This window comes from Triticum dicoccoides, chromosome 5A, assembly GCF_002162155.2.
Source record: "Triticum dicoccoides isolate Atlit2015 ecotype Zavitan chromosome 5A, WEW_v2.0, whole genome shotgun sequence".
NCBI classification, from domain to species: domain Eukaryota; kingdom Viridiplantae; phylum Streptophyta; class Magnoliopsida; order Poales; family Poaceae; genus Triticum; species Triticum dicoccoides.
This window is the reverse complement of record NC_041388.1, coordinates 700641887-700657855: the sequence shown is the minus strand read 5'-3', so window position 1 is coordinate 700657855 and position 15969 is coordinate 700641887. Positions and strand designations below refer to the sequence as shown.

Genomic DNA, 15969 nt, shown 5'->3' with positions numbered 1-15969 from the left:
AACTCGATGAATCCTTGCAAAAGGGTTTCACCCGTCCTAGTTCTTCTCCCTGGGCTTGCCCCATCCTCTTTGTCAAGAAGAAGGATGGTACGGACCGGATGGTTGTAGATTATCGTCCCGTTAATTTGGTCACGATAAAGAACAAGTATCCGCTCCCCAGGATCAACGATTTGTATGATCAGCTCGCTGGATCCTCAGTCTTTTCAAAGATGGATTTGAGGTTAGGCTACCACCAAATCAAGATTAGAAATGGGGACATTCCTAAGACGGCTTTTGTCACTCGTTATGGCTAGTATGAGTACACCGTCATGTCCTTCGGTCTAACCAATGCTCCAGCTACATTCTCCCGCTTGATGAACTCGATCTTCATGGAGTACTTAGATAAGTTCGTCGTGGTTTACCTCAATGATATCCTTATTTACTCGAAGAATGAGGAAGAGCATGCCGAACATCTTAGACTTGTGCTAGAAAAACTCAGAGAGCACCGCCTTTATGCCAAGTTCTCCAAGTGCGAATTTTGGTTGCCATAAGTGACCTACCTAGACCACGTGATATCTGGTAAGGGCATTGCCATCAATCCCGAGAGAGTTCAGGTCATTCTTGATTGGACTCCGCCTGAAACAGTTAAGCAAGTTAGGAGTTTCCTTGACCTAGCCAGTTATTGTCGCCGCTTCATTGAGAACTTCTCCAAAGTGGTCAAACCTCTCACGGAACTTCTCAAGAAAGATAAAAAGTTTGAGTGGTCCCCACAGTGTGAGCACAGTTTTCAGGAACTGAAAAGACGCCTGACTTCTGCTCCCATAATTGTGCCACCGGATTTCACTAAGGACTTTGTTATCTAGTGCGACGCCTCACGACAGGGACTAGGTTGCATTCTTATGCAAGATCGCCATGTGATTGCCTATGCATCTCGACAGTTGCATCCACATGAGGAGAATTATCCTACACATGATCTAGAGCTTGCAGCCGTAGTCTATGCACTTAAGACATGGCGACATTACCTTCTTGGTAAACGTTGCGAGATTTACACCGACCACCAGAGTCTCAAGTATATCTTCACCCAACGAGATTTGAACCTTAGGCAAAGACGTTGGTTGGAGTTGATCTCAGATTACGACTTAGGGATTACCTACACCCCAGGCAAGGGGAATGTCATGGCTGATGCGCTAAGTCGTAAGTCCTATTGCAACAATCTCATGTTGCAGCAGGGCCAACCACTTCTCCATGAGGAATTATGTAAGCTTAACCTTCACATTGCTCCTCACGGGTTCCTTTCTACCTTGGTGGCGAAACCTACTCTTGTGGATCATTTCATAGAAGCCCAGAAGCATGATACGGGGATTACCCGGATTAAGAGAAACATTGCCAAGGGCATTGCTGGTAGTTTCTCTATAGATGATCGGGGTGTTGTTTTCTTCGGGAATCGCCTGGTGGTCCCCAAGAAGCAGCATCTTCGGAAATTAATCCTTAAGGAGGCGCATGAATCTCCTCTCACGATTCATCCCGGTAGTACTAAGATGTATCAGGACCTACGCCAGAGGTTCTGGTGGACTAGGATGAAGAGAGAAATCGCTTAGTTTATTGCTAACTGTGACATTTGTCGTCGCGTGAAGGCAGAGCATCAGAGACCTGCTGGCACCCTTCAGCCTTTAGCTATTCCTGAATGGAAATGGGATAAAGTTGGTATGGACTTCATCACCGGTTTTCCCAGGACCAAGAAAGGGAATAATGCTATCTTCGTAGTCATTGATCGTCTTTCCAAAGTGGCTCACTTCCTACCTGTTCGAGAGAGTATCACTGCTAGTCAGCTCGCTGACTTATATATTTCTCGAATAGTGTCACTTCATGGTGTTCCACTAGAGATCAATTCAGACCGTGGTAGTCTTTTCACTTCTCATTTCTGGGAGAGTTTCCAAACTGCCATGGGCACCCATCTTTCCTTCAGTACCGCTTTCCACCCTTAATCAAGTGGTCAGGTGGAAAGGGTCAACCAAATTCTCGAGGACATGCTTAGAGCTTGTGTTATCTCATTCGGTATGGGTTGGGAGAAGTGTCTTCCCTTCACCGAGTTTGCTTATAACAATAGCTACCAATCCAGCCTCAAGAAAGCTCCTTTTGAGGTTCTGCATGGACGAAGATGTCGAACACCTTTGAACTGGTCAGAAACCGGTGAAAGACAATTCTTTGGACCGGATATGATCCAGGAGGCAGAAGAGCAAGTTCGCATCATTCGTGAGAATTTGAAAACAGCCCAATCTCGTCAAAAGAGCCAGTATGACCGTAGTCATAAGGAAGTGGCTTATGAAGTTGGCGACAAAGCTTACCTTCGGGTTACCCCTTTGAAGGGTAACCATCGATTCGGTATCAAGGGCAAGTTGGCTCCTCGTTACATTGGTCCCTTTCTCATTCTCGCTAAACGAGGAGAGGTTGCCTACCAATTGGAACTACCCCCACATCTTTCTCGAGTTCATGATGCTTTCCACGTCTCTCAACTCAGGCATTGCTTCTCGGATCCCATCCGCGGAGTGGACCACGAAATGCTTGATCTCCAAGATAACCTCACTTATCGAGAGTACCCCGTCCGCATTCTGGATCAAGCAGAGCGTGTCACTCGACGTCATAACATCAAGTTTTGCAAGGTTCAGTGGTCTCATCATTCCGAGAGAGAAGCTACTTGGGAGCGAGAAGATCGTCTTCGACTTGAGTACCCCACTTTCTTTGAAAATAAAGAACTCTGGGTTAATATAATCCATTTTTATAAAACATCACATGTCCATCTTGATTATGTATGAGATTATTCTGAGATATTGCCTCCAATAACTAATGTTTTAGGAAGGAATTTATCTCTTTTGATAAACAGAGGAGGGTGAAGGCTATGGTTGTCCCTGCAATTGTGAGATGAATGTTTGTACGGTACTTATCATGGTGAAAGGCCTTATTGACTATCCCCCCTAAAATGCATTTGGGTATGAAGAAACAAAGGAGCATATGGCCACCGTTCATCCTAACTCAACTATTTACTTGTCCTTGATCCTCTGTAAGGTAGAATCTTGAGATCAGAGTGAGTCAGCCAGCACGGAGGCTGACCAGATGGCCTCCGGGATCGTTTAATGGAAATAATGTGACAAAATAGTTCGAAACATGCCTTGTAATGTAATACATCTGCCTATCATTCCACAACTTAATTCCTGCGCTGGCATTACATTCAATTGGTGGACCATGCGTTCCTCATAATCTTGTTTACGCCTGCTCCCAAATTTCTTGCGTCGGCTGCCAAATTCCTACTGCTCTCAACTGAATTAGTAAAATGTGTTTCTCGATTGCGTTGGATTTAAATTTCTCACAGGCCTGGGAATTAATTGGAAGTTCTTTTCTTTTTAAAATAATGATCAATTATAAAGAGACATATCCAGTAAAGCCCGTTCAGAAAATTGTTCAACGCATCATAGAAAAAGTTGATCAATGTTCCCACAAGTATTAAGAAATACATGCAGTAGAGCCCCTGTAGTACATGGTGGTAATTTAATTACCAAGTCTCTCGGCCATAAAGTTACGGGACATGCAACGTGGGTTCGTGCATGCCTTAGTGCCTGTCATTCCCACGTTGTAAGATTACACCGCATGCAAAGATTCTTACATCGGTCAGGCTACTCCACGGACGGAAGTGTGCGGACTGGTTTCAGGCAGGTGCACTGGCCGGCTAGGGTGTTATTCTTCACCCTAGGTAATAGCGCGATTCGCGTCACGCTATTCGTCACCCTGGGTGAGGAATAGTTATTCTTCACTCCCTCTATTTTGACATCAATGCACCGTATTTTTACGTTTCGTAAATTTTATCTTATTTCATACTAAAAAAGAATGTAAGAAAATATATATACTCATCGTAAAAAATATTTTATGTTACCTAAAATTAAGAATGTAAAAACATAGTGTAAAACATACATAAACTATGATTTTTTGGTCTTATAACCCATATTTTTGTTTTTATACCAAATTTTACATATTAAATCAATATACATGTAATTATTTATATTTTAAACATAATTTATTTAAGAAGCGATCATAAGATTATCTCAGGTGAACCTGAGGGTCAGATGGTTAGCCTTGTGCTGCTGCTTTTCATTTATTTGTGGGAAGCTGACAAGTGGACCCTTGCGGCCGTGGCATAGTATTTTTTGTGACAAAAAAATTCAAGATTTTTTCTTTTGCAAAATAACTGCCAGACGTCCACTTTGCCGTCGGGTCACTGACAGCGGCCCCATGCCATGTTGGCGTGCCTAATCAGCACTCTATTTATAGAAATGTGGTTTGCACCGTATATGCACGTCAAAGCCAAGTTGTGGCACCAGTTCAATGTATGCCAGAAGTTTTAGCACTAAACTAACTTTTCGCGCCAAGTTGTGACACCGGTGGAGTAATTGACTCCATCAAAAAACATCATGCTTGCTCCTAGACATTGGTCCATCAGACCACAACTTGATAAAATAGCAGCTCCACAGCCCTTGATGCTTCCAGGATATATCATATCAATAAAAGTTATAATTTTAGAGCTCATCATCAAGCCAAGTTGGCAGTGAAGATTCAGAATGCATCTTTTAGCTACAGGTGTTTAAATTCAGGCATAGGTACATGCCTAAATGCAGATATAGCTGCAGTTTCATGCATCATGCAATGCAAGATTGTATATGTACGTTGTTGTTAAATGAATGAAAACTTCTGTGTTCAAAAAAAAAGGCACAACTAGACTCTATGTGCGAGTTAAACTCAAATTTAAACTATTTTAATTGAAAACTTAGTTGGATTGTAGTATAGTGGTAGCCAATGTATGTTTGTTTGATAACCAGCATGACGAAGGACTGAGGGTCCCGGCATCAACGCTGGGTTGTGCCAAACTGTCTACAGCTCTACCCACACCCACAAACTTGTACAAGAACGGTGGGTCATGTTGACAGGACCTGGTGAGTGATATAATGTAATCTAAGAGAAGGTAGAAAAGGGATCCCGATCCGATATTCGAAACTAAACTGTTTACGCAACATCTAATCTGTCCAAACGCTGGCTTCATGAGTCCAGGCAGTCTATAATGCAGCTCGTCCTTGACCCTTGGGCAGCTTCTTTGAACCAGCTGTGCGGACAAATAAAAGGGGAAACGTTTCGTAAGCTACAGCTCTTCGCTTCAACCAAGAAATAACATCAAGTTCCACGCTTACCGTCGTCCACATCTTTTAGTTGGTAGTAGTGCGGAGCAATTTCCACCAGCCATTCGGGCTTCAGTTCCGTCACCTGCATGCACGCATTGGCCATAGCATTTCAGACGACAATCAATCCTTTCTTTTGCAGCTTGCTTAATTCTGGAGAAACTGTGCAAACCTGGCGCATGTACTCTTTTGTCGTGAGAACTAGTTCGTGGTATATTACCCAACGAGGAAGTAGCTGCATATACGAGGCAAATATAAAAAATGTCAGAAAAAGAACTTGGACAAGACTACTACTATGGATGATGGAATGTCCAGGATGTAAAAATAAATACGACAACTCAACATGCCTGTGCTAATCCTGAACTAGGGTGGATAAAGACCGTCTGAGGGTTCTTGACAGTTCTATATGAACCATTCTTCTGCAACCGTGCAGAATGGTGGAAGAAACCTGCAACCCACAAGTACCCACTTATCAGATTTATCCATCTCAGGCAACTTGCACAAATAAAGCAACTGAATCATCAGTATACGTACCGGATGTTATAGCCTTTTTAATAGCATCCAAGTCACTGGCATTTGAACAGACCTCAATCTCAACTCTCTCCATAAGTCCCTCCAGTTGATCTCGAATGTCTCTTGCTCTCTTCATGCTGCGAACCTGATTTATGCACCGACAGTTTTATCACATAAACTTTGCAGAAACAGTGATCACAGATTACAGTAACTGCATATATAATAGTCCCTCTGTTCACTATTATAAGATGTTTTGGATATTTCAATATGGACCACATACAGACTGAAAGGAGTTAACAAACACACTAAAATGCATCTATGTACATCCGATTCAGAAAAAATTAGAACATCTTATGATAGTGAACAGAGGAGTACATAAGTAGGCTAATCATGGTCGGCGTTGGTTGGTTATTTTCTAACGACCCTGATTCAAAACCCAACATGAAATTTTAACGTCTCTATTTCTATAGTGTAAATAAAAGGATGCACCGGGCATGTACAAAAATAGAGTATTAATTAAAAATGTCATGTTCATTAACCCTTTATGCTATGTGCCCCCTATGCTAGAAGCTACAGCGCCGACTGGATGAAATAGCATATGTTAGTATCTTCAACAGTCCATTAAAAGCGTCATGATGCTCATGCACATCAATGTTCTATACAACATGTAATATTGTCTCTGCAATTCCAATGCAATTTCTTGCATTTCCTCTACGCATGAGATTCATCGTCAATACTTGAGGCCATAAATTAGATTGGCACAGGCATTCTCATTCAGCCCTACAATAGATACTAAAAAAGCTATTGGCCAGAGCAAGTGCTACGCACACAATCAGTAACATAGGAAGTTACAAAACCTGACAAAATCTAGAGGAACGCAATATATCTTTAAAATAAGAGAATATAATATCTTACGCTGGATCATCAGGATGCATGTTACAAATTATAGACCAATAACATACCTGGATATAATTTTCATAACACCATTGAGTCGAGAAGTCTGTTTCTCTCCATGAGTTATAGACCTGAAATGATCTTGAAGAAATTAGCCCTTTACAGTTCAAATCTAATAAACATTATGAATTCTGATAAATTACAGGGACAAAAAATAATACATTGAGTAATGCTATGTGGTCCCCAACGTTCCCAGTGTGGAAGTTCAACCTTGCATTATCTGCATGAACCTGTTTGTCCTTCGGACGGTAGAATATAGAATTGCCGATCGACAGCATTGACACAATGGACATGACCTCATCAGAACACTTATATTTCTCTGAAGCTACTATCATCTTTGACAGCATAGGATCTAGTGGAAACTCTGCCATTCGTCTTCCAGTCTTGGTCAACTCTCCACGACTGTTGAGTGCACTAAGAGCAAAAGGTTGTTCCAGGGCCTTCAACAAGGCCTCTGAAGGAGGTGGGTCCATAAAATCAAAATTAACCAAGTCATGAATACCAAGACTCTTAAGTGTAAGAACAACATTTGCAAGGTTGGTTCTTTGTATCTCTGGAACAGTATTGTCCTCAAGATCATGCATGTAGTTATAACTTGTGTACAGACGGAAACATTTTCCTGGTCCTGTCCGTCCAGATCTTCCTGCCCTCTGGTTTGCTGATGCCTTTGAGATGGGATTGATAAGCAGGGATTCCATCCCTGTACGAGGGTTATATGACTTGATCTTGCAAAAACCTGGGTCAATAACATATTTTATACCATCAATGGTTAATGAAGTCTCTGCTATATTAGTGGCCAGGACCACTTTCCGAGAACCCTCAGGGGTTGTCTCAAAGATCTTTGCTTGAAGTTCAGTAGGCAAATTTGCATAAATAGGGCATATATTTAGCTCTGGAATCTTTGTGCCTAAACCCCTTGTTTTGTGTTTCAGGATCTCATCAACAGTTTCAATTTCTTCCTGTCCTGTAAGGAACACTAGGATATCACCAGGGGGTTGTGTCACATGTATCTGTAAAATAGTGACAATGGCAGCATCAATGTAATCTGCTTCTGGAGCTTTTGTATAATGTACTTCAACAGGGTATCGCCTCCCAGGAATCTTGAAAATAGGAGCTGAATCAAAGTAGTCGCTAAATTTTTCTGCGTCAAGGGTTGCACTTGAAATGAGCAACTTCAGGTCTGGACGAAACCTAGCAATGTCCTGCAGGAAGAGTATTACGTATATGAGGAATTGAGTGGGTGTCTACAAGTCTGGTGAAGAGCATACCAAAATGATACAAGCCAGCTGACCTTAACCAAACCAAACAAGATATCAGTAGACAGCGTGCGCTCATGAGCCTCATCAACCATGACAACACTGAACCAAAAATAAACAGATATAAGCGGTGTGTTCAGGGGGATTGGATCTTTTGCCCCACTTTACATGGGGTTTGATAATGTGCCCCATCATTGTCTCAATGGCAAGTGGCCCCGGCCCCACCCGGCAGCCTCTAGGGGGGCAAAAGATCCGATTTCTCAGTGCGTTCAATAGTATACTACAACTCATTCAAGGAAAATGATTTGCCAACAATTACCTATAGCCAGCCAAATCTGGTTCTCCAAGAAACTCCCTCAAAAGCATTCCATCAGTCATGTATTTAATCATTGTTTTCTCTGAGGTACAATCCTCAAACCTTATGGAGTAACCAACCTGTGAAAGGGCACTGAGCAAAACATGACTAGTGTTTGCTGAATCCTAGCACATAAGTGTTCCATAGTGAACACTAACATCACAAACCTGATATTCATCAACAGCCTTGAGCAGTTCATCTCTGAATTTGTAGATTGGAAGGGTTTTCCGCTCATCCTAGTTCAAAAAGGAAGTCAGTTCAAAGGCAAAAGTAACTGTTAGGGACTATAATTGTGATTCAACTATTATGAAGAGCATGAGCAGGTACATGTGTTTGCAACAAATAGGTTGATAATCTACTCACACACCTGGAGCTCCCTTTTTAGAATATCTTTTGCATCGATGGTCTCTTGGTCTGAATCATCTTCAAACTATAAAATGAGAAAGTTCAGTAAAAGAGTATCTTAAAGCATTTAAATTAGGAGAGTAAATAAAGTATTTAATCGATTACCTATGTTCCTTCTATGACCGATGATTTAACAAAATCAATTTGATCATCAAATACAAACCTATGAAGTTGAAAAAGTAATATGAGTACAAAACAACTGTTCAACAACGGTGTGGTCAAGGTTATACAAAATTCAACTTTCCAACAAAGGTGCAATCAAAGGCTATAGAGAATTCATTAGTGTATGCAATCAGAAGGTACTTGTTGAGTTGACGTATTTCGAGATTAGGATTTGTCACTCCGATTGTCGGAGAGGTATCTCTGGGCCCACTCGGTAATACACATCACTATAAGCATTGTAAGCATTGTAACTAATGAGTTAGTTACGGGATGATGTATTACAGAACGAGTAAAGAGACTTGCCGGTAACGAGATTGAACTAGGTATTGAGATACCGACGATCGAATCTCGGGCAAGTAACATACCGATAACAAAGGGAACAACGTATGTTGTTATGCAGTTTAACCGATAAAGATCTTCGTAGAATATGTGGGAGCCAATATGAGCATCCAGGTCCTGCTATTGGTTATTGACCAGAGACGTGTCTCGATCATGTCTACATAGTTCTCGAACCCGTAGGGTCTGCACGCTTAAAGTTCGGTGACGATCGGTATTATGAGTTTATGTGATTTGATGTACCTAAGGTAGTTCGGAGTCCCGGATGAGATCGGGGGCATGACGAGGAGTATCGAAATGGTAGAGACATAAAGATCGATATATTGGACGACTATATTCGGACATCGAAAAGGTTTCGAGTTATTCGGGTATTTTTCGGAGTACCGGGGAGTTACGGGAATACGGGGAAGAAGTATTGGGCCTCATGGGCCAAGTGGTGGAAGAGAAGAGGCGGGGCACGCGGCCCCCTAGCCCAAACCGAATTAGACTAGGGGGCCAGCCCCCCTTTCCTCCTTTTCTCCCTCTCCTTCCTTCTCCCATTCCCCCTTCCTTTCCTCCTCCTAGTAGGAGTAGGAAAGGGGAGTCCTACTCCTACTAGGAGGAGGACTCCTCCTCCTAGTGCGCCCTAGGAGGACCGGCCGGCCTCCCCCCTTGCTCCTTTATATACGGGGGCAAGGGGGCACCCTAGAACACACAAGTTGATCTGTTGATCTCTCCCAGTCGTGTGCGGTGCCTCCCTCCACCATAATCCACCTCGATCATATCATAGCGGTGCTTAGGCGAAGCCCTGCGTCGGTAGCATCATCATCACCGTCATCACGCCATCGTGCTGACGAAACTCTCCTGTTAAGCTTTGCTGGATCGGAGCTCGCGGGACGTTATCGAGTTGAACGTGTGCAGAACTCGGAGGTGCCGTGCGTTTGGTACTTGGATCGGTCGGGTCGTGAAGACGTACGACTACATCAACCGCGTTGTGCTAACGCTTCCGCTTTCGGTCTACAAGGGTACGTGGACACACTCTCCCCTCTCGTTGCTATGCATCACCATGATCTTGTGTGTGCGTAGGAATTTTTTTGAAATTATTACGTTCCCCAACATTTTAAATGGACTACAACATACCGATGTATGTAGACATATTTTAGAGTGTAGATTCACTCATTTTGCTTAGTATGTCGTCATTAGTTGAAATCTCTAGAGAAGACTTATATTTGGGAACGGAGGGAGTACTATATATAGGGTCGCGCTATTCGTCACCCTGAATGAGGAATAGTTATTCTTCGCCCCCTCTATATTTTGACATCAATGCACCGTATTTTTATTTTTCGTAAATTTTGTCTTATTTCATACGTAAAAAAGGAAACGTAAAAAAATATTTACTCGCTGTAAAAAGTATTTTATGTTACGTAAAATTACGAATGTAAAAACATAGTATAATATATATATATATATATATATATATATATATATATATATATATAATGCGATTTTTCTGGTCTTATAACCTACTCCCTCTGTGCGGAAATACTTGACCTTAAAATGGTTGTATCTAGACTTATTTCAGTTATAGATACATCCATTTTATCCATTTTTAGGACAAGTATTTCCGGACAGAGGGAGTATATTTTTGTTTTTTTATACCAAATTTTACATATTGAATCAATATGCATGTAACTATTTATATTCTAAACATAATTTATTTAGTAAGCGATCGTAAAATTACCTCCGATGAAGAATAACTTATTATGCATCCTAGGTGATGAATAGTATTACTATATACTCCCTCCATTCTTAAATATTTGTCTTTTTAGATATTTCAAATGGACTATCACATATGGATGTATATAGACGCATTTTAGAGTGTAAATTCACTCATTTTGCTATGTATGTAGTTACCTGTTGAAATCTCTAGAAAGACAAATATTTAAAAACAGATGGAGTATATAAGTAATTCTTCACGTCGGTCAATTGATGGAGCCACCGCTGTATACATTTATTGGCACCGTCGTAATTGCGAAACAGTATAATGGAGCTAGCTACGAGCAACCACAGCAATTTGACGCTCTACACCGTACGATCGCGTCGTTGGACGTCCAGGATCAGCTCAGGCTTTCGTAAACGGGCCGCTGCTCCGGAAATCTACCGAGGCGGCCTCTGGTTTATCGGGCCAAGTATGAACAGCCCGTTCTTCTATTCTTGGGACAATGGCCCACTCTTCTTTGCTAAGTAGCCCACGCAGAAGCATCGCTGCTGCTCCTGCAGCAGACTTTCGGCTGTCCAGCGCCGTCTCTGAGACGGCCTCGCCTACGCCGGGAAGGGGAAGTTCTACGTGCGTCCCCAACTTTGGCGGACGAAACTCCTATGGCATGCTCGCCCCATCCCCTCACTAATTCAGTCAGGCCCCCACTTCTTCCCTGCCTCTCCCTCTCCAACCGAACCCTAGCGAGAAAGCGGTCCCGTGGCCAGCGACGCAGGGGCGCACGGTCAAACGGCGGCGGGATGCTTTCACACCTTCGCATGTGCGCTAGAGTTAGCAAGATGATACGAGCGAGGGGTGGATGGGATTGATAGGGCTGTTCTGCTTTGTTAAGACTCAAGTACGATGCATGTTCGTTGGCAACATTGTGTTCAACAGCATCTCCCAATTTAGTCATGTTGTAAGTAATCAGGTGACCTTATCTATGATGCCTGCTTTCTGTGTTGATTGCAGTTCTCTGCAGGCATCTAATAAAGCATCTCGCTATTTCAATTTCAGTTTGTTATGTTTTCCCACATTAATTCGAACGTAGGCCAGGGGAAAATTCAGGATGTGATCATGCATTTTAGAGTGAACTCAAGGTTTCCTCCTTCCTGGAGCTCTTAATTCTAATCTCTTGGGCGTTTTGGGGCACCAGAGTTGATTTATCTTCTAAGGCATTGGGCCAAATCTTTATTCATGCAGTGTTTTAGGAAGAGGCAAACAATGCAAAGAGGGAAATGCCTTATGCCTCCCTGATAATAACCAAAAAAGAGCAAGTAAACTAAAGATTTTTGAGAACTCACATAAGATGACAACTGATCTAGCTGATTATTTCTATCAAGTTCAGAAATGTCTGTTAAAGAAAGAGGATTGTTTTGCTATTATGTTATCTACAAGGCCGCTTGTCAGTTTTTATGTGGTACTGGATTTTCCTAATCTTCGCTAGCTAATGTCTCATAATTATTTCACACAAGAATTAGGTTAGCATCATTTTTTATAAACTATTATTATTATTATTATTATTATTATTATTATTATTATTATCTATTTATTTATTTATGAATAGGAAGCTCTGGAAGCTCCATATAGCAAGGCTCCGGATTGGTCTAAATGCGCATATTCTGGTCCGACAAACGTGTTGCAAATTACCATGCAGCAGTGTAAGTTAAATTTTTGCTTAGTGTACCAGGTATGTCGACTTCATGAAGAAAATTACAATATTTCCTAGAGCAGAGTATTTCTATGATCTTTTTATGTGCGATTTAGCTATTTTTCATATTTTAGCACGTGGATATATAGATTTCATAACTTGATTCTTCACAAAAATCATTTCGATGGTGGTATACTGTCTCATGTATGTGAATACATCCTTTACTATCTAAACATGCGAGGTTCTCACTGAGTACTTTAGGTTTGTTCATCTTTGCGGAATTGCAAGTTTGTTTCTTTGGCATTGCCGAAAGGCTGCCAATGTCAACCATACGGATTTGGTTATATGTTACAACTCCTAATTTCTCGAATATTTCTATCATTCTTTCCTTAAGATGGACGGGCGCAGCAAAGCGCGCCTCTATGGTCTAGTTTTTCCTTGTTATAAGATTACCTCGGCGTGCGGTTAGCCCATCGTGGGGATTAGGAGCTAGCAGCACCCATATCTCCCGATCTATTCTCAGAATTTCGAGTTCAGAGTCTCGACGGCGAGTATTGCTTGGCCGCAGTGTGCGGCTCGACGGCAAGTCCTCGTCGGCAGCATGTCTGCGCCGGGTCTTGGTGTCGGTGCAGGTGATGGTCGTGGCAGCGCTTCTGTGGCATCGGTGGACCGGTCAGCGGCCAGCGAGGAAGCATCACGACGGTTGCGCCATGTCCCGCGCGATTAGTCGCCGGATGGCCCCGGCGTGGTGGATCCGCTGTAGGAAACCACTACCACATCCCACGCGAAGAGGCCGCGGTGACTCACTTGGGCGACCAGCCCCTGTTTAGGGTTCCGCTCCTGTAGCAACGCCCGGGGTCCTCCAGTCCTTCAATCCATCCATTTTGACAGCACCGTCACCCCTAAGATGTGCTACGAGCTCGAAGTCTGCATTCGTTTTTGTTCCAAATGGTATGCTGCACACCTACATCTCAAGTGATTAGGTAATTAGGTATATCTCATGTCACATCCCTAGTTCTGGTATGACCTAGGCTAGCCTTCATGTTTGCATCATGTTTAAATTCCATTTAAATTTGAAATGGGGATTTGTGAAACCCTCAGAATCATTTCTGAAAATGACCCAAGTAAAAATTGCTCCAAAAGGGTCCAAGAAAATGCTCATGTTGCTCTCTGAAAATATTGGACAGAGATAAAAATCAAACTAATATTTTTAGGAACTCATAAATTTTTATTTTGGACTTTTGAAGTTAATCCAGTAATTATTTACATTGGATAAATATTTTTATATCTATGAAATATTGTCCAATAATTCTGAATTTTGGTGAGGGGTTTTGGAATAATCCCTAAGGCCCCTGAAAAAATTGTCAGAATTAAATAAAATGATTTGGTATTTTTATCAAATCAAAACAAATGTCAGAAAAATAGAAAAGAAAACAAATAAAGGAAAAAGCCTACCTGGACCTTACCTGCAGCCTGGCAGCCCAGTGGCCCAACAGGCCGACCCAGTTGACTGGCGCTGCCAGTCGTCGTCTCCACCGCGCCAGAAGGACGCCGAGCGCGTTCTCGCCGTGCGCGAGAACACGCCGGCCACCTCCAGCTTCCCCGCTCGCCGCTAGAGGCACCCAACGACGCCACGCACTCGCCCGAACCCGTGCTCCGTGCCGCCGGCCATGGCGCCGCCGTGGCCAGAGGCCGAGCCAGCCGCTCCCGCGCGCGTCACCTTGCTCCTGGTGACACCAGGAGGCCGTAGAGGCCCTCCGCAGCCCCTGCCGTGCCCCGTAGCTCGACTCCATCGCGAGCCTCGCTCCGGCGAGCTCCGGCCACCCCTCCTCCTCCTACCTACCCCACTGGATGCGCGAGAGCACGGGCTACGCCCCGGTGCTCCCAGCCGCCGCCCCCGTGCCCTGCAGTGTGGACGCCGCCGCGTCCAGAGGTCGCCGGCGACGACCTCGCCGGCCTGACGTGCGGGCCTGACCTGCCAGGTGATTAGCTTAAGCCTAATCACCATTCTTAAGGCTAATCACCATTTTTGCTAACCCCCTGACACTGACAGTGGGCCCCAGAGCCACTAATCTAAATTAGATTAGGAATAACTCCTCTATTAACTAACTAAGTCACTGACATGTGGACCCCACATGTCAGGTTTGACCTCGTCAGCTCCGTTGACTTGCTGACGCAGGCATGACGCAATATTTCATTTTCTGGTTTAAATTAATCAGGAAATTCCAGAATATATTCAAAACTTCAAAAATTCATAGAAATTCAACCGTAGCTCAGATTGAAATAATTTATATATGAAAAATTATCAGAAAAATTCAATCTATCCATCTGTACCACTTTCATGCATGTTCAACCAACTTATACCACTGTATAAGTGAAAACATGATAATGGCATTTTAAATGCTAAATATGGAGTGCATATGAACCCTTGGTCCATATGGACTTCATTTAAATGGTTACTAGATGCATTATTGCAATCATAACATCATTACCATGTTCATGCATCATAATGTTGCATATGCTTGTGTTTTGATTTCTGACACCGTTCCTTCTCGATAGGTCCTGCTCCGGAGAGTGTTCGAGAGTACCTGTCTGAGGAGCAGTGCCCCCCTGTTGATCTACCGGGCAAGCAACCCCCCTTGTTCATTCTGATACAATCCTACTCTCTCGCTCCTGTTCTCATTTATTGCATTAGGACAACAATGATTCAACTGCTATTTTATGTTGCGGTAGTTGAACCCATTCCTCTGCATGACCTGTCATTGCCACAGTAAATAGTTAAAACCCACTAGCATGTGTAGGAGTGGCTTGAGCCATGTTATGTTCTTGCCATGCCATGCCTGCTATTGCTTAGAGTATGTCAGGTCTGATTCATTGGGAATGAATTAGAGTACAGTGCTATGTTCCGATGTTGAGAGTTAAGCGTGTGAACACGATTTGGTAAAGGTAGCGGTGAGAGGCCATGTAGGAGTACATGGTGGGTTGTCTCACTAGTACCGTCCCTAAGAACTGAGTTCTATGTATGCTGTCCAAGGACTAGCTACTACCACATGTTGGGTTCCGGTAACTCGACCCCTCTCGACTTATTAGCCAACTTGATCTTTGTCCAGGAGTTGCAAATAGTTTTTGGTGTTGTAGGTAGTGCTATTTTTCTACCGAGTGGCACCCGGCAGGGTGGGCTCGGAACAGACTAGGCACAGGTGGCACGGTGTACCAAGTGGCACCCGGATGGTGGGCTTGGGAACCCTGCTCACATCGTTTGGGGCCGTGAGCGACACCCCGCCCGGATCTCCTTGCGGATGGAACCCAAATAGGCGATAAACCTGGATTAGAGTCTTGCGTCGTTAGTCAGGTCGTGGCCGACACCCTCGCCAGGCTTCCTCTTGAAGGTTGCCGAGATACAT

General features: G+C 43.3%; 1 pseudogene; it reads right to left on the bottom strand.

The window, feature by feature from the left end:
* Positions 1–4772: 4772 nt before the first annotated feature.
* LOC119300509 lies at positions 4773–14358 on the bottom strand (annotated as a pseudogene).
* Positions 14359–15969: the final 1611 nt, after the last annotated feature.